Source organism: Marmota marmota, unplaced genomic scaffold (assembly GCF_001458135.2).
Source record: "Marmota marmota marmota unplaced genomic scaffold, marMar, whole genome shotgun sequence".
Classification (NCBI taxonomy): Eukaryota; Metazoa; Chordata; class Mammalia; order Rodentia; family Sciuridae; genus Marmota; species Marmota marmota.
In genome coordinates this window covers 29156149-29175573 of record NW_025999932.1, presented here as the reverse complement: position 1 = coordinate 29175573, position 19425 = coordinate 29156149, and the positions used below count along the sequence as shown (strand labels likewise).

General features: G+C 38.5%; 1 long non-coding RNA gene across 4 annotated transcripts in view; it reads left to right on the top strand.

Annotated features, from left to right (window-relative positions):
* Nucleotides 1–14055: 14055 nt before the first annotated feature.
* Nucleotides 14056–19425, top strand: part of LOC125616122 — a 160326-nt gene continuing 154956 nt past the window's right edge. For 3 of the 4 annotated variants that reach the window (XR_007346749.1, XR_007346751.1, XR_007346750.1), the window contains exons 1-2: nt 14056–16138; nt 18738–18931. This is a non-coding gene — a long non-coding RNA (uncharacterized LOC125616122). The remainder of the gene's footprint in view (nt 16139–18737; nt 18932–19425) is intronic. The other variant, XR_007346752.1, reaches the window with a different exon arrangement.

Sequence of the window (19425 nt, the reverse complement as noted above, 5' to 3'; positions counted from 1 at the left end):
TGCTTGTACAGTGGTCCTTGCCATAAGATGAGATTGAAGCTGAAATGTTCCTGTCATTGAGAGGTGTCATAGCCCCCAGTACTCCATGGTACAAGACATTCTTGTAAACAAACCTACTGTACTGCCAATCCTATAAAAGTAAAGCACATACAGTTACAAACATAATACTTGATCATGATAATACATGACTATGTTAATTGCTTATGTATTTACTTTATCATACTTTTAAAATATATTCCTTCTACTGATAAAAAAAATGTCCACTATCAAATGGTGTGCTGTGTTATGCTGACCCTCCTACATCCCATTTTATGAGGTGATTACATCCAGAGGCCACATTGAGTGATGGACTTATACCATATGGGTTTGTGCAAATACCCATTATAAAGGCTTGCAGGACAACATTGGAGAGTGATGCGCTTCTCAGAATGCTTTCTTCATTGAGTGAAGCAGGACTGTATACTCACAGCCAAATCTATGTCTATATATTTCAATCAGGGCTAACCTCAAATGCTTTAGAATTAGGTTATTATCAGACAGCAGCCAGTTACAAATTCCAGCCAAACATGACCTCCTTTCAGAAGTCACAAGATGATAGAGTTGACTGAGACTCTGAACTCCATTTGCTGCATCTTTTTTGGCACTAACTAGAAGATACTCAGGCATTTGTAAAACTTCCAAAGGGTCTTCTGTGACTCTGAAAAGCCCACGGAAGGTAGGTGGGAGAGTGAATAACTGAAATCTCTGCTCTTTAAACCTCACTTAGGATTAAAGGGAATTACAGGTTTACTGTTCACTGAAGAGAAACAAATGCCCCATTACACAGAAAGGATTAGGGCCTGGAGGAGCATTTATACCTTTGAAATGAGGTTAGCCGTTTGCCTGGGAGTGCAAGGTTGAGACCCAAGAATGGTATTACAAACAGCCCTTTCTATGAACTGGAATCACAAAATGAATGCTATCCAAGGCAAATCATGCTTTAGAACCTGTGAGGATAATTGAAATTAAAATCTTGATCTCCAAAAGGACTTGAAAATGTCTCAGAGCAAATCTGAGAAAATACTGTCATCCTTCAGGGAGAGTCTTCCTCCTGAATCTTGTCATCTCCCACTCTGTAGCAGATTCAGATGACCTGGCATCTGGAACACCCAGGGTGATGCTCTGATTTGGTGTGCATACCTGTGGACATACTTCATGAATAGGTATTAAGGCTGGAGTTCAGGAAGGAAGAGAAGGAAGCCAAGCTCATTTTTCACATTTCCAGACTTTACAAGATTTGGGTGTGTGTGTGCACGTGTGTTCACACATCATGATTTGCAATGAATGGTAGAGAAAATTTATAATCTTTCTATTTGCTATGCCCTATCATCTAAATCATCTTTAGAGTGTGGCATTAGTGTTGCCTGCTAAAGAAATCCTAAAAGGAATAAAGCAAAAGAAACAAAAATTGACAAGTGGGTAGAGTTTTCAGATATAATTTATTTAGTAAACAACAAATGTATTTTGAGAACACATACATGAAGGCACTATGTAAGACACTATGAAGATGATAAAGGGGAATCATTTGGAATTCTGTTGAGTGTTTTTTCTCACTGTGTACATATGAACTAGTACTACCAAAGGATATGTAGGTAATAATGCATATGAACAAATAATCACCATGCAAAGTAGATGGCTATAAACGACATCACAGAGATGTAAATATGGCCTCCTAGGATTCTAGAAGGTGGACCATCTCCATCTATTGGACATGGTGTCGATTATCAAAGAAGGACATTTAATCTGGGTTGTGAGTGATTGAAGGCCTTTGGCCTTGTTCAGATAAAACACAAAGAGGATAGTATTTATTGGACTCTTGCCCCAAACTGTAATCGAAGACCACCCTCAAGTCAATTGTAAATTGGATGGACAGAGCCTTTTGTTCTTACTTGGCTTCTTTTTCTCTACACTAACTGACTGGCTTGATCATTTGGCAAACTAAATTCATGCCAATACATCTTTGACTAATAAGGGTGAAATTCCACTTTTGCCAGCTAGTTATGTTTTGGGCATGCTTGGATTTTTATTACTGTAAAACAGCTATTTCTGATACAAATTAAGATACAACCAGGGGATAAAATCTGTAGAAACCTATTTCTCTCTTTTTTTTTTTATTTTGGCTGTTCTTTTTTTCCTTTTCACCTGTAACTAAGAGCAGGACATTGTGGATAGCCCCACACTTGTTAGCTCTGATTATGGCAAAAACAGATCTCAATTAGGATGTGTGTGCTCTAGCCAGCCACTGACTTCAATGACCTGTGGGTCAGTATCTCTTAAGTTGGGTGAAACAACAAGGGAAATGATATGGTTGTGTTATCTATTCTTTCATTTTATTTGCAGGGCTGGGGATTGAATGTAGGGCCTTGCACATGTTAGGCAAGTGCTAAGCTACATATCCTCCAGTCCCCTACACTTAATTTAAAACCACAGACAAGAACTAAGAATTTATATTGTTAGTACATTATTAGAAAAGGTTACAATCGGGGACTGAAATAGAGGAGGGGAGGAAGGAGCAAAGGGGGCACAGAACAGAGGTATACTTCTGTGACACTCTGAGGAAAGACTCAGAAAGGGGAAAATAAACATCATACAGATCTTAGCAGACCTGTTCTTTGTGCAGAAGAGACACATATGTAGTGATAGGGTTGAAGTGGCCATGTCATACACACTATTCTGTTGGGCTCACATGCTCCACCATGGAGTGAGCTGGGGCAGAGAGAAGGCAATGCAACTGTAAGTGCTGTTTTGTGAGTTCAGTAGAATTAAAAATGCTATTAAAAGACAGACCTATGCTTTTTCTCTTAGGTGTATCCAGGTTGCCCTGGCAACCTCAGGAAAAACATTGGTCCCTTTGATGAGGCTCTTGTGTATCTTTATGTTTGTGATACCTTTTGGTTAAAGGGGAACATTTGTTCAGTTTCCAGCATGTGACTGCTCTATGCCTTTTTTCTCTGTTTATCTCAACACATAGAGAATTCTAAGTTTATATTCTCTTTGGTAGATACTGTTGCTTTCTTCTTCAACATGTGTACCACTTTTCCTTAGTAACAGAAGCCTAGTCCTGATTGGACAGAAAACGGCCTGAGCCTGGGATCTGTTGTGGTTGTGCTATGTTCTAGCCGGTCACAGGCATCTATTTCTCCTGGCCAGAGATTGTTCTAGGGTTGGCTGTGAAGTGGACCTGGCCAATGACAAAGAAAGGAAAATGTTCTGAGGTCACTAAGAAGGATAGTTATTCCTGATAAATGATGTGGGTGGTATAAGGAAAAACTCCTTTTGCTTCAATCAATCTCTTCCCTAACTTGAGAATGTGATTCTTTGAGGAATGGGGACCTATTTAAAATTTATTTATTTTTTCTATCTTGGAAAGAAGAATAATTGACACATTGAGAATATAAGAGCAGAAAGATAAAATTTCACTGATGACATTATTAAGGCAAACATTTGGGCTTCTTGCTTAGTAAGCAATACATGTTTATATTCACTATTGGTTGGGCATCCTCCTGCTTGAGAAACGTAATGCTTTCTAACAAGTACACAGATCTCTTTGCTGGGGAGCTAGAGAATTTATAAGCATGACCACCAAGATGGTAGTAAAGTGACATGGTATTTGTTTCATAGTCTTTTCCAGTCAGGGAACAACTTTCAGTTCTCAGTTTTCCAAAATGGCTGTTTCATCTGATAATAAATGATGTGGTGTGGACCATCTCTACCTCTCTGACTTTTCCACTGACATCACAAGCTCTATTGTTCCTTCCTCGGTCCAAACAGTTCTTCTCCAAGGTCCTGTCCTTGCTCCTCTTCTCTTAGTCCCCTTTTCCGTAGCAATGTTATATGCTCAAGTTTTAACCTCTTGTCTTTAAAAATAAACCTTCAAATCTAGTCTTTTAACTTTAACCTGACTTTGCTCTGCAGACTTGAAGCTTCAACTGGCCATGGCCCATTTCTTTTTGGTTACTCTACACAAATACAAACACATGCTGGACCCAAATAATCCTCTTCTCTGTAGCACCTGACATCTCCATTTCTGAAAATGTCATATCACACTAGGGTCTCAGTCGTCAAGTCATTTGGCTCTTTCTTTCTTAGTAAGCAATTTCTTTCTTTCTTTCTTTCTTTCTTTCTTTCTTTCTTTCTTTCTTTCTTTCTCTCTCTCTCTCTCTCTCTCTCTCTCTCTCTCTCTCTCTCTTTCTTTCTTTCTTTCTTTCNCTTTCTCTCTCTCTCTCTCTCTCTCTCTCTCTCTCTCTCTCTCTCTCTCTCCCTTCCTTCCTTCCTTCCTTCCTTCCTTCCTTCCTTCCTTCCTTCCTTTCTTTCTTTTGCATTCTCTCTCTTTTTTTAAATTGGTTTTATTTTTTAAATATATGACAGTGGAATGCACCACAATTCTTATAACACAGATTTTCATACCTCTGTTTGTTTATAAAGTATGTTCACATCAATTCATGTCTTCATACATGTACTTTGGATAATGATGTCCATCACATTCCACCATCCTTGCTAATCCCCTGCCCCCTCCCTTCCCCTCCTACCCCTCTTCCCTATCTAGAATTCATCTATTCCTCCCATGCTCTCCCTCCCTACCTCACTATGAGTCAGCCCCCTTATTTCAGAGAAAACATTTGGCATTTGTTCTTTCTTTTCCTGTATTGTATCTATAATCAATTGCAGTCAGTTCTATTTCTGAATTCCTTCACTCACTCTTTCCTCCTTTCCATCTCCCTTGCCCCTAGCCTAGCTCAGCACCAAAAGTCTCCTGGACCTCTATGATAGACTCAAATCTAGAGCTTAAGGAATTTCCACTTCTAGCCCATAGCTGTCATCTTGTGTCCTTGCTCAGAGCCTTCAATATCAGCCTTATTTTGCAAATATGGGAATAAATCCTCATTGTTCTGTCCTTTGCTCTTCCACAATGTAGCCAACTTGTTCTTTTAGCTTTTCTCTTACTATCATCTGTTGATTTTCTGTGCTCCTAGTTAAACATGACCAATGCTTCTATTATTGTTACTATTACCACTAGCAAGTACTACTACTATTGCTTAGCTCTGATATTACTGTGACTGCCACAATACTATGATGTATCTTTTTTGTCATTGTTTTTCTCTTTCCTATAGTTTGTTTTGTTTTGCAGTGTGCTTGGGGTGCCAGGCAAGTACTCTACCAGTGAGGTACACCCTCAGGCTTAGTAGTGAGCAATTATTGAATACTCCATATATGCACGTAAGCACTTACCCCCAACATGCAATCATTCAACAAATAATCACTGATCATATCCAGTGTGCTCTGTGCTACAGCAAATGTCAAGAGACAATGAAATACACAGGGATTTGTCCTCCACACATGGAGCTTACAGCATCACATTCGTTGTCTACTTTAATCCTTTTCATGGTCTTCTGGAGGTAAGTGTTGTTGTAATCAACATTATTGTACAGATGAGGAAACTGAGGCGGAGAGAATTTCAATAACCCTATGCAAGGATGTAGGGATCACAGGTGCTACTTACAGGGCTCTCTTGCTCCATACCCCATGCCACCTACTCTGCCATTCTCAATCTTATGTCTGCATCCTTCTCCTCATGTCTACTCTTTGGTCACATCTCCCTGAGGATTGAGATGATATCATATTCTTCTCTGTACCAACTATGCTTCCCAGCATATTGAGTAGTGTCTTTACAATTCCGTACATGTTTTGAGTTCAAATAAAATAGATGTCAAAGCCCTAATGGCATCTCTTCCTAAAGGCTTCTATTTCTCCTGATCAGAGTTTCTTTGTGGTGAGCAAGGATCTCTTGCACATTAACCAATTTCTCTTCATCCTCTAAAATAGAAGACAATATATCTCACCCACAGCTTCTAATATGAGATTTCATTGGTTCATCTGTCCCTGTGCCTAAGAAGCAAGATTAATATACATTTTAAATTCAATTGATAAAACCATGTCACTAAATCTCACGTTTGTTCCTCTTTCAAATGTGTACCACTGCACTCTTAATGTTCTATCATGTTCTGCTACAATGCATTAAGGGCAAGATTGGTGATATTTGTTTGGTATCAGACACCTGTTATCAATTTGGAGCGTGGCTTATATATCCTGCTTCAAAATGTCCAGGGGAGCAATGGAGATGAATGAGGCATGGTTAATGTCCTCCTGCTTTGTACAGCTTTGCTTTAACATAGAAAACCATAGAGAAATACCTTGCTGGATAAAGCCTGAACACAATCATCAGGAAAGAATCATTTTTAATGCAATCCGGCTTCTTCCATTGCCACTTCTCACAGGATTTTAGTGACATTTCTTTGCGTCTTCTTGGTTTTGGCTCCATGAAATCCCAGTCTCTCCATTTGTAAGATGGAGAAATTGAGAGTAAGTCCTAACAGTACTAAATGACAAGAAAAGTCAATGCTAACTGCAGATCATTCCACAAATGTAAACATATGGGGCCGACTGTGAATCAATGATTCGATAAATATTATTGAGTATTACTGTTGGCAATAGTCTTTTGTATTGGGAATTCCAAACGAACAAGATGAGTGTCCTTCCTTTAAGGATCCTACAGTCTGGAGGTAAAGCCAGACCAGCAGTCAGTTTCCAATGTGCTGTGATAACCTCTTTTTTTTTCCTTTGGTGGTGGTCCAGTGGATTGAACCTAGGGCCTTGTGCATGCTAGGCAAGTACCTTATGAACTGAGCTATATCTCCAGCCCTATGATAATCCTTTTGGATAAAAAAAAATTACCCCAAAACTACAGATGCACCTGGAAGAGGTACTGTGTTCATTTTGGAAGCTGAAGAGAACTTTACAGAAGTGTCCCTGAGCCAGGTCACAGGAGTGGGAACATCATACATAACAAACTAGAGGTAAAAGAACAGGACACCTAAGGAGAAATATAGATTAAAGAAAAATAAAGAATCAGTATGTAGAGAAAAATATTTAAAAATGTATTAGAATCCAGAATTATTGGACACTAGTACAATTTAATATATTATTATTTTTTAAAAAAATATTTATTTTTTAGTTAAACACAATACCTTTATTTTTATGTGGTGTTGAAAACTGAACCCAGGGCCTGACGCATGCCAAGCGAGCACTCTACCGCTGAGCCTCAACCCCAGCCCAAATTTAATATATTATTCTTGAGCTTGGAGATGCCACTCAAAATTTCTAATTTAATCTTCCCTAGTGCAGATTAAATTGGCTATACATTTTTTGACATTTCTCCCTTGGAAAAGTACAGACTACACCTCATCCTTTTGAATACAGACAGTGACTAAGCCTGGTTTGGCCAGTGAAATGTAATAGGAAGTGACACTATGACAACAGCTCAGGCCTGAATCTCAAGGGAATGGTGGCTTCCACCTTTCTGTCTCTTGGCTCTTTTGTTTTAGAAATCAGGGCTCCTGCTAAAGTGAACCCAAGCCAACTGCTCATGAAGAGACCAACTGAAGGACAAATAGCTCCTCAGCTGACCACTGCAGCTGAATTCCCCGCTGACAGCCAGAGCCCGCTTGCCTCCATGTGAGAGAAACATTTTGAAACTGGATTCTCTCACCCCAGCCAACCTGTCTCCCAAGCTCTACCCAACTACAGAATGTTGATTTAAGCCACTGGGCTCAGGGATGATTTGTCACTCGGTAATAGGTAGATGGAGCTACCAACTGCTCTAAGGAACTGCGGTGCTTCTTGACAAACAATGCAAAGATGGCACTGATGAGCCCATAGGCACCTGGGAACAGGTGCCACTGATGCTGCTTCCCTCACTTCATTCTCGTGGGTCACCTAGCAAATGAAAAGTGGTGAGGAAGGAAGATGGGACTGAGAGGTGGATGTCAGAAAATAACTCTGCCAGATGCTGTCTTTCAGCTTTTCCATTGTGATCAGCCAGACAATAATCCCAGCTGAAATGAACACATGTTCTCAATTAGAACCTATTGATAATAATTGGGAAACATGGTACATGCCAAGCCTGATCTCCACTAATTGCTACTGAGAGTCTAAAAGATCTCAGAGAGAACGTGAGAGATGTTCAAGAATTAAAAAAAAAAAAAAAGAAAATTTAAAAAGTCATCTTTTGTCTATGTAGTCTTTCAAACCACTGCTACCCACCTCACAAAGCTTTCAGGATTAATGAGATAAAGCTTACAAAGTCCTTGGAATCCAGCAGAACAAAAACTACACACCAATAGAACATGTTGTTAGTATCAATTGACAGTACTGTCATTTTTAAGGGATGAAAAACTAATATAAAAATTTAATAAGCAAACAAACACGAATGCTACCTTTTGTTTCTACATCAGTCATTATCCTAATCACCAGGCTTGGAACCTGGGTCTCTTTTGAAAACAGTTGCAAAAATTGTAGGGTGCATCTCTTTTGCCTCTGTTCTTGTCTCCTTTCCCACTCTCACTTAACTATGTCAGTGTCTCAACATCAAAACTATGGTCCACACCCCTAATTGTACACCCTAACTCAAGTTTCTTTTCTTCCCTGGTTAACTTTGACAGATTGCAGATTTTTTTTTTTTTTAATTTATGTCACTCTACTGTTTGGAAACCTTCAGTTGTTTCTTATTATCTTAGAATAAAGTCAAACTCAGAACAGGATGTCACAGCTTTTAGGGAACATCCAGAAACATGAGCAAAGCCAAATATAAGGTGAAAGTCACAGAGGAGGCAGAGAGTACTCCTGAGGCCAGGACAGGGTGTTGGGGACACATGCTGCCCTGACTCACTGTTCTCTCTGTGCTCATTATCTGATCTGGAGAGAAAAACAGAACCTACCTTTCTCAAGACAGAGAATGAGGAGGAGGGTGGCATCTTGTCCAAGAATTTAATGAGACTTTTGCAGGTGGTGAGTCCACAGTGTCTGTGGTTTTTGTAGCTGGAGGAGCAATAGGTATAGAGCTGGAAATGGGTCCCTATCCTCTTGCTGGGTTTAGCACAATTAGAAAGGAGGACAATGAAGGAAAAGAGCTCACACTTTTCTGGAAGATCATGCTAGATACTCTGAAATGCTCCTGCTATTTGATGCTGTAAAAGCCAGCTAGTTTTTCTCCAGTGCTCGCCTAAGGAGTTTCAAAGCGGAGGCTCCAGGTTGGATGTAGCCTGCATACAACCCGTTAGATGTGCTATGCAATGTTTTTTGTTTGTTTAATTTGGTGCCAAAGTTTTGAAAACCTGGACTTCTCATCTAAAAGAATTCTTGACTCTCAAGCTCCCTTAGTTAAAACAAATGAGGAGATAAAATCTTTGGAACCACATCATCAAAATCCACTGGGACTGATTGCCCCATTAACAGGGTATGTCACACTGACCATCTAGCTCAATTGATTTATTTGTATGCTTCCCTCAAGAAGCACTCAGGTTAGTGGCTCTTGGTGTAGACTGTTTAGTCTGTGGGATTTTCCCTTGGAAGAAATGTGTGTGACTCTGTGTGTGTATGAGCATAAACTCATGGACCTTCAGAAGATTACTGTCAGGCACACCCCCAAGGTGTGACAAAGGCCATTCTAATGCCTGTTTTGGGCCCAACCACCAATTGCACCCTTTATGACTCAGACTATGAAATATGATGCTTGGATAGAGTATCCATTAGATTATCTGTGGGGGGAGAGCCACAAGCCAGAGGGTAATGAGATGACCAGATTGTCTTCTATAGAGGAGTGGGACTTTCCAACACATCAGGAGATTTGCTCTGCAGAGGCTGGTAAAGGAGGGTCACCAGGAGGGTGGGGCGACAGAAGAGGGTTAGAGGATGGAATATGACCAGGAAGGGTTTAAAGTCCTTTTATGTGATTTAGGAAAGTCAGAATTAAGTAGGCAGTTTAACATGTATTTTGTGCTATTTTGTCTTTCTTCTAAAGTTTCCGGGAAGTGTGGTACAATGTAGAGTGTTTGGGGGTTGCAGAGACTTGTAAGGGAAGGGCAGCCAAGGACAGGCCGCAGTGCTGCCAGCTCCCTGTAGGAGGCTGCTACTGCTCCTCTCTGGGTTCAATAATAGAAACTTGGTCCGTGGTTGGGCATATGGCGTCCATTCTTTTTATCCCCCCTTTTGGTAGTTATGGTTATGGGCTCCAAATATCATCAGTAAGTTGTGAGCAGAGTAGTGTGTACAATATCCTAGATGTGTTATTAGAAAACATTGTCCTTCCACCAGGTGCACTGGCACATACCTGTAATCCCAGCAGCTCGAGAGAGGCTGAGGCAGGAGGATCATGAGTTCAAAGCCAGCCTCAGCAACTTAGTGAGGCATTGAGCAACTCAGGGAGACCCTGTCTTCAAATAAATACAAAACAGGGCTGGGGATGGGGCTCAGTGGATGAGCACCCTTGGGTTCAATCCTTGGGAAAGAAAGAAAGAAAGAAAGAAAGAAAGAAAGAAAGAAAGAAAGAAAGAAAGAAAGAAAGAGAGAGAGAGAGAGAAAGAGAAAGAAAGAAAGAAAGAAAGAAAGAAAGAAAGAAAGAAAGAAAGAAAGAAAGAAAGAAAGAAAGAAAGAAAGAAAGCAAGCAAGCAAGCATGGTCGTTCCTTTCCTTTTTCTCTATTCTGCTGCTTCAAATGTGGTATAATTTATTCTCCACTTAAAGACTGCAGATCAGCACAGAGGGTTCCTAGTTCCCAGCTGTCTGGTGGAGCCCCACCACCGTTTCAACTCTGGATTGCTTAGCTCCAACTATTTCATGAAAGTCAAGTAAGTTTCCGACTTGCTTATACCTGAAACTACAGACTAATAAACCCTGTCCCAACAGCTTAGCTGTTGAGGGATGGAAAATTGAAACTGCTTATACATGTTGGTCTCTCTTGCCTTGAAGGCAGGTCCTAGAGAGAAAGAACTGTGTCATCTGCCTTGCTGGCTTCCTGACCCTTAGCACCTTGTTTGCCACATAACAGTTGACAGATAAATATTTTCAAATGAATGCATGAATGATTAATACACCTTCTCTTCTATGAAGCCTGGGTCCCAACTCTGTTAATTAATTACTACTGCTATGGTTTGAATGTATGACCCCTAATTGAAGTGTTGGCAAATTTATCTCCAATGTGGAGGTGTTAGGAAGTGGCATCTTCAAGAGTTGAGCCCTTCTTGCTTTCTGACCCTCTCTTTGACCTTCCACCATGGAATGACACATCAAGAAGTCACTTAACAAATGCCAGTCCCTTGATCTTAGCTTTCTCAGCTTCCATAAATATAAGTGAACAAAATTTTGTTCTTTATAAATTACCAAGTCTTAGGTATTTTGTGATAGCAATGCATTGGGCTAGTGGCTTGAAGATGAGAGGATTATACAAAAGTTGACACTAAAACTCCTACTTGGTTCCAGGTTGAATACTGATCCTGTATAGAAGTGAGTCAAAATGGAATCTTTAGTGGTCTTTAACCTTCCAGAGCTCCTTAATCACACCCTTCACCCATGTTAACTATTCAATCAGCCTAACTCTGGCTCCCATTTTTTTCCAGTTTCTCTCCTGCCATCATTCATAGCCTTTCTTTCTGGTGTTGTTAAATTGCTCAGTTAAAAAGATTTCTTTCTTAACCTCCAGCAGAATTCTGGTTTTCCCAGAATTCTGGTTGCTCCACTCAATCTAATTCAATGAGAAAAGAGAAGTTTATTTTTGTCATTCCTTTAGATGTTTCTGGACTATTTTTCCCTGGAGTGTTTTATGTTTCTATTCTCTCGACCGTTCAGCTATTAAAATGTGTATCATCCTTTTAAACCACACTATCCCCAAAATAACCAGGTGACTTAGTACAAGAGTTAAAGTTTATCCTAACTATGTGATGAACACTTAATTACACTAAACCCTCACAATAACATTATAGGTTACACTAGTATGCTTTATCACAGATGAAGAAACCGAGTCAGAAAGAGGCAGAACTAGAATTCCATCCGAGGTTGGCCTGAGTATTAAGCCTGGACACTTTTCATAGGTTTTCTATCAGTAAAAGGAAGTGTTATATTAAAAAGTCTCTTTAGCTGGGTGTAGTGACACATTCCTGTAATTCCAGCTACTTGATTGGCTGAGGCATCTTAAGGATCTTAAGAATCTTAAGTTTCAACCTACCAACTTTGCCAGACCTTGTCTCAAAATAAAATAAATACAATAAAAAGGACTGGGGATGTAGCTCAGTGGTAGAGCACCCCCGGTTTCAATCTCCAGTACCATGAATAAATAGTTTTTAAAGTCTGTTTGCTCTGATAGCATAGTCAGTTTGCTGAACCCTTCCTCTATACGTGCACAAGGGCTGCAGTGGAAACATCAGAGGCCATATCTAGAACAAGCCAGCCCAGAGGGACTCCAAGAGCCTGACTCTTCTCCTCGTTATTTTTAATCTTCTGCAGGCTCTTCTATTTTGCTCCTTTCTGTTTTGTCTTGCTCTCCAGCTTTCTGTGGGTCCTCCTTTGTTGATACCTCCTTCAAGTTTCATCTCATTTCTTATTCTGTCATTCAAAGTGAAAGCAAACAAATCCTTACCCACATAACCAGTATAAAAAGTGGGAGTTTTCTATTAAAGAAGGGTGTGCTCATATGTGCAATTTTCTTCCCCTGATGTCAGAGAAAAAAATGACTTTGTCTTAGTATTTTTTTTATATAATCACCCATTACATCCTGGAAAGAATAGCTATTTATTTTGTTTAAAGCAAAATCATCTAGGGCTGCTATAATAAAATGTCAGAGACTATGTGGTTTGAATGACAGAAATTTATTTTTTTCATGGATCTGCAGACTTGAAGTCCAAGATAAAAGTATCAGCAGGGAGAATTTCTGGCACGGTCTCTTTGGCTTACAGATGGCTACTGTCTCACTGTGTCCTCACATCACCTTTTTTCAGTGTATGTGTACATCCCTGGTGGCCCTTCCTCTTCTTAACATGACACCAGTCCTATTGTATTGGGGTCCTACCCTTATAACCTCATTTAGCCTTAATTGCCTCTTTAGAGGCTCTGTCTCCAAATATAGAACATTGAGGGTCAAGGATGCAATTTATGAATGTGGAAGAGGCCCAGTTCAGTGCATAGCACAAGCTGCAGCACAGTTCTCCATCTGTGGATCTGACCAATTGTGGATAGAAAATATTTTAAAGCATTGCATTTCTAATGCATTGTGCAAACTTTTTTTCTTGTTATTATTCCATAAACAATAGAGTATAACAATTATTTTCATAGTATTTACATTGCATTAGGCATCATAAGTAATCTGGACATGATTAAAGCATGTAAAAGGATATGCATAGGTTATATGCAAATACCACACAATTTTATATAAGAAACTTGTACATCAGCAGATTTCGGTATCCTCAGGGAAGTCCTGGAGCCACTTCCCCATGGATGCAGAGAGATGACTTTACTCAGCTCAGTGTTTGCTAAAGATAAAATGTTGCCTTCTCAGTTTTCATCCACAAGGCCAAATGAAGAGAATAATAAACTGCAGCAATATTAAGAAATGAAAGATTCACCACCACATTCCAAAGTCTTAACTTTGAAATTACTAAATATTTCCTATAAGCTTTGCTAGTAAACACTGTAGGTTTCTTTAAAGCTTAATCTGTGTAGGTTACACATTGTTTAAATTTATGATGTTTAAATTGCCTTAAGGTGAATAAAATTAAAAAACAAACTATATAGAAAGAATTATTGATTTTGAAAGAAATTTAATATCTGACAACTGCTCACCTAAACTCATTTCCCAGCAAACACATGTAGACTGAGATTCACAACTGATACATGCAAAGAGGTAATTTCCAAGGCTTCTTAATTAAAATATTCTATCAAAGGATTTTTTATCAGTAGAAATGTGTACTTTATTTTAGTAGAATGCATTTTTTTTATGTTATGGAAAAAAACAAAAAAAAACTCTCTTCAAATATTTTATTTGAGTTTAATATATTTCTTAAGTTAAAAATAAGTCTATTTATGGGGGTGGTCTCAGTCTCTCCAGGGGATTGATGCATCATTCATGGAACCAAAAGGCATGCACAGCTCTAAGCACAGAAATCTGAGCTCTGCAGTTTCACCTGTTCCCGATAGATTTGGCATAATCCTCCCTTCTCTCGGCTGTTCTTGCTGTGTGTCCATCTTCCTTCCCCTTGATCCTTTTGTGTCTTCTTTGTCTTAAGAAAGCTGGATGCAGTTTCGCTTCCTTTTTAACATACCTTTCCTTCCATCTTCTTTTCTTTTTTTTCTTTTCTTATTACTGTTTTTTTGACTTCTCTCCCACAGGTTCTGATGTCCACTGGAATTATGCAGGGACCCAAGCTGATCAGAATGGCCACCTGCAGATAGTCTACACCAAAGCATGTCAACTCTGCCTGTTGCCAGAGAGCAGAATTCCTTTCTGGTTTGAAGCTAAGTTCATTCTCTTGGAAGACCTCTATTTACGGGTACCCTGACCAGCAAGACTCATCTTGTCTGGATCACAAGGTTTTCCACTTTTGTGCACACCTTCAGATGAAAATACTTGATCAATACAAACATAATAGGAAGTCACAGTATTGCTTTAGAAAGAAAAGCAAAAAAAATGTAAATAATTTTAAATAAGAAAAAAAAAAAGCTGAGCACAAAAGAAATCTTTACCAATCAGTAGCAAATTAATTCTTCCTTTTTTTGTACTCAAACCAACAACAATGCAATATAACTGGCTTTCAGTAATCCAGCAGAGATTATGTCTTTAATAATAAAAGCATCATAGTATATTTGTGGTATAGCACAATATGGTTTTATAGTTTATCCTATTAGAATAAAAAAACAAACAAAACGACTCATTCTGGTAAGGTATTTCCTTGCACAAGTTTACCTCAGATTTGGCCCTGTCTTATCTCTTTTGAAGAACACTGTTATTTTATACAGGGATGAAAACAATTTTAATATCAAAACTCAACATTGCCTTAGCACAGTCTCTGCTATATTGAGGCTTATAAACAAAGTCTTGTCTCTGAAACCACTGTGGGAAAGATTGGAGTTGACATGATTAACGACTTACTATCTGTCAGATATTGGTCCAAGCACTTTGCATAAATTAACTTTAATCCTCACAATAATCCTGTGCGGTAAGTGCTGTCATGCCTACTGCATAGATGAGAAAACAGAAGCAAAATTATATAAAGATTAAATTCCAGCCACTATTGAAGGTGGCTCCAAAGTCTGAACTTTTAGATAGTGGTTCCTAGATTTGCCCCAAAGGTACTCACATGTTATCTTAGTCTATTTTCTGTTGCAATAACAGAATACTTGATAGGGTGAAATTTATAAAGAAAATAGATTTTTTTCCTTTTTCTGGTGACTGTGGAAGCTGGGAAGTCCAAGATCAGGAAATTGCATCTGGTGGGGCCTTGTGCTGCTTCAACAGATGGCAGGAAGTGGAAGGGCAAGTGGGTGCATGCAAAAGAAAGGAGACACCAGCCACAGAACAGCCTTTGCAAAAACCCACTCTCTCAGTAACTAACCAATCCCTTCAGAACAGCCTTAATCCCTCCTAATGACCCAGTCACCTCTTAAAGTTCCCATCCCCACAACACTGCCACAACGGCAATCAGATTTCACCATGAGTTTCAAGGGGGATGAACCAGATGCAGACCAGAACACTCACATACATTAAAAATGGTGGGGAGTGGATTCTGAAGCCTGGAAATTTTAAAGTTTATAAGCCTTTCAGGGATAGAAGGACTTCATTTTGATGGAGACTTGTGCCTTCAAAAGTTGTGAGTACTCATAGCACCGTGGCTACTAAATGCTCTAAAATAAATTTATTCTAAATATAAACAAAAATGCAAATTAAAGCTGTGCAATTTTAATTTTTCCCCTTATTTTGTTGGCCAGCAAGCAAAAGACTGGGAAAAAATGCTTTTTTTTTTTTTTTTGATAGCATAAGGACACAAATACTCTGACTCTGAGTGGAAATATATTTGAAGAAAAGCTTTAAAATCCTTTCCGCTATTTGCAGAAACTTTACAAGTCATATTATTGCATGAAGAACAACAGATATATGGCCAACCACATTTATCTGTGGATCTCAGAAATTACAAAACATCTAAAGCCATGTGAATATCCATTGATTTGGAACTGGCTGAATGAAGGATGGCACAACCACAAAATGGAACCAGGTAGCCCGTGTAAGTCACAAGAGTAGTCCATGCTCAGGCTGAGGAGGTGTGCCGGTGACATAGAGTGGAGGGAGAGGTGCTGTAAAGGGTATGCTATGACTCAGTTTATGTAACTTTGTACATATAAATCTATATATGCATGAAGCAAGGGTTAAAAGGCTGTCCACTGATAGGGCAAGAGAAACGTATTTTGAGGTGTTGGGATTTGAAGTGATTTAACCTTATTGAAATTTTTTGGTACACTTTTCATATTTTTAAATGAGCAGTTTTGTTTTTACAATAGTATTTTCAAGACCACCACAAAGAAAGACACAGATAACTAACAAGTGTTCTGGAAGCCAAGTCGCATAGCCTCTACTTGCTTACTACTATCTCCTCTCAGATCTGATTCTCTCCCCATCACCACCAGATCTGGCAGTCCCAAATTTAACTCCTACCCATGACAGTAGTAGGTGAATCTCATGGTCTCTACTGTTTACCACTGGTTGTGGAGCTAACTCAAACACACTGTCAGTGCAGCTTGCCTCCCTTTGATTACATTTGTTTCATCTTATTTTAACTTGGAACATATGTATTTAATCATCTTTCATGTAATACTTAATATATATCAGGGCCAGAATACTTTATTGAAAACTTCTTTATATTTACATAATTTCAGATATATACAGGAAAGATAAAGTACTACAAAGAATTCCTGGAGATCCCTCACCCACTCTTTCCAAATATTAATATTTTCCTACATTTGCTTTATTCTCTCATCTCTTCCTCTCTCACAATAATTTGCAGACAAAATGTTCTCTTATCACTAATTTGTTCCATGTATATATTGTAAAAACAAGACATTCATTTACATAAACACAGTACAATGATCAAAACCAGGAAATTGACATTATTGCAATACTGTTTTCTAATTTATGGACTTTATTTAGCTATCAATGATTGTCACAATGTCATTAAAAACAAAATAAAAATCCAAGAAAATGCACAGCATTAAATTATTATGTATTTTTAAGTTCATTTAATCTGTGCTATTTCCCCAAATATATCATTTTTACCCTGTGATATTGACATTTATAAAGAGTATATATGCCAGATATTTTGTATGGTTTATTTGATGTTTCCTCATAATTAAAGTCATGTTATATGCTTTGGGTTATACACTAAATCCTCATTTTATCTAATCCTCAGAATATCTGTTATTTGCATATTATAGCTTGAGAAAACTTACTACAGGGAGATAGCTTCCTAGGACCAAAACTTGCACCTTAGGCATTGACTTGGGACCAAGGTCTTGACCTTTCACCTATAGTCTTTCACATAGACATTAGAGTTCTTATGAAATTAATGGGTAATTATTAAGTGCTAGAACTTCTGTAAGTGGCCTTCACATTACTGCATTACTCAATCTAAAGACAACCTGACAAGAGAGGTATTATCCACTATATTAACAGAAAGAACAGACACCAAGGTTTAAAGAAATTACATAACCTGCCCCAAGTTGGATATATAGCCTCTCCTCCTCTCTAGGATGTGACTTTTGTATATTGAGTGTACATTGGAATAATCCAAAGAGCTTTTTCAATCACACTCATGCCCAGGTCTTACCCCAGACAAATTAAATAAAATCTCTGAGCATAGGTCCCACTTTTTATAAGCACCTGTGTGAATCTAATATGCATCAAGTTTGCAAATCTCAGTTACAGAATTTTAAACTCTTAGTGGTACCTGATAATTTAGAGGGAATTCTTAGTAAGTTGGCCAAAGACATGGGTTATTACTACAGTCTTACTTTCAAGAAATGGGAGAAGACCTGAATTCCATTTCAGAACCTTTAGATTAGTTCTTTCTATATGCATTCTATATTGGAATCAATCCAAACCCCCAGGAACATAACCTGGTCTTCATTCACGTCCAGAATATCTTGCGCACAGCTTTATCCTCACTACTTGATTGTAACCTCCATGAGATCAAGGGCCATATCTTATCCATTATTGAATGATCCCAAATCAACTGCAGTGATACTTCATGGATAATGGGCATTCAATAAGCATTTTCTAAATATACACTGCCCTGGAGTGCCCTCCGTTCAATTTTCTTATTTGCCTAGTTAAAGCCTCAAGGGATTTTGTTGTACATTTCCTTGAAATCAGCATTTCCTTCTGAAAGTTTCAGGAGAAAATGCAAGATGAAAAATTTTGTTGTTTTTACTTTGCATATCATTTATAGCAATGAAGCATAGTTGTTCTACACAAATTCCGAGACTCTCAGTGTCAATGTCTCCCAATATATAATGTTTATCCCTAATCTTTGTCTTATTTCTAAATGATGTCATCTCAAAACTTGTAAAGAGAAAATTTAAAGATCTTTTAGTGTAGAACCTTGAAAAAGATACATACTGGCATTTTAAAGCTTCTTTTGAGGACTAGGGGTGTAGCTCATTGGTAGAGTGCTTTGCCCATGAGGTCCTGGGTTTGATCCTTAGCACTTCAAAAAATAAAAGCTGATCTATTCACATATTAAACTATGTTGTCACCTTCACAACAATGAAATTAGTAAACCAGTCATCATTATCCTGAAATCACTTTGTTTTATTTTGTCTCCATGTTAGAAAAACTATCAGCACACCCACCAGGCTGGAGTGGAAAGGATTCTTTGGAACATTTGTGGTGACAACACTCACACTGGCTACCTTGGCCTGTAATGCAGAGGTTTTCCCATTCTTCTCACTTTTCTGCTGAGTGTCTTCTGGTTTGGGGGAGGCATCCAGTTGTTCCTGTGCCTGGTATCTAGTGTGTCATTCAGGTTTGCATTCTGCTGTTTATTTGCTACTTATTAATCTAATCACATCTACTTTCTCTGTTTTAAAAGATAATTTTGTAGCAGAAATATACCCCCCACCAAATGTGCTTGGTATATAACATATAATGGAGTCACTCCCACTCATCATTTTTTCTCTGGAATTTATATTGAGTATCAAGAGACAGGCTTGGTTCTCTAGTCAAAGTGCCACCATTGATTACTTCATCATTTAAAATAATGTTTTTCTGTTTTCACAGCCCGTAAACTCCATAAAGTATTTCTTAATTTATTTTCCCCAATGTTTTTGTTTGTCTTTCAACATGGTTTACTTCAGGAACCCCTTTCTCTTTTCACCAGGGTCATCTTCTCATCATTCCAGTGATACTCTGTGTTTGTCCCCTCTTGACATCTTACATTCTCCTAGTTGATGTAGGGAAATATTTCTAGGACTGAACTGTTAATAAATGTCTCAGTTCATTTTCTGTTGCTACAACAAA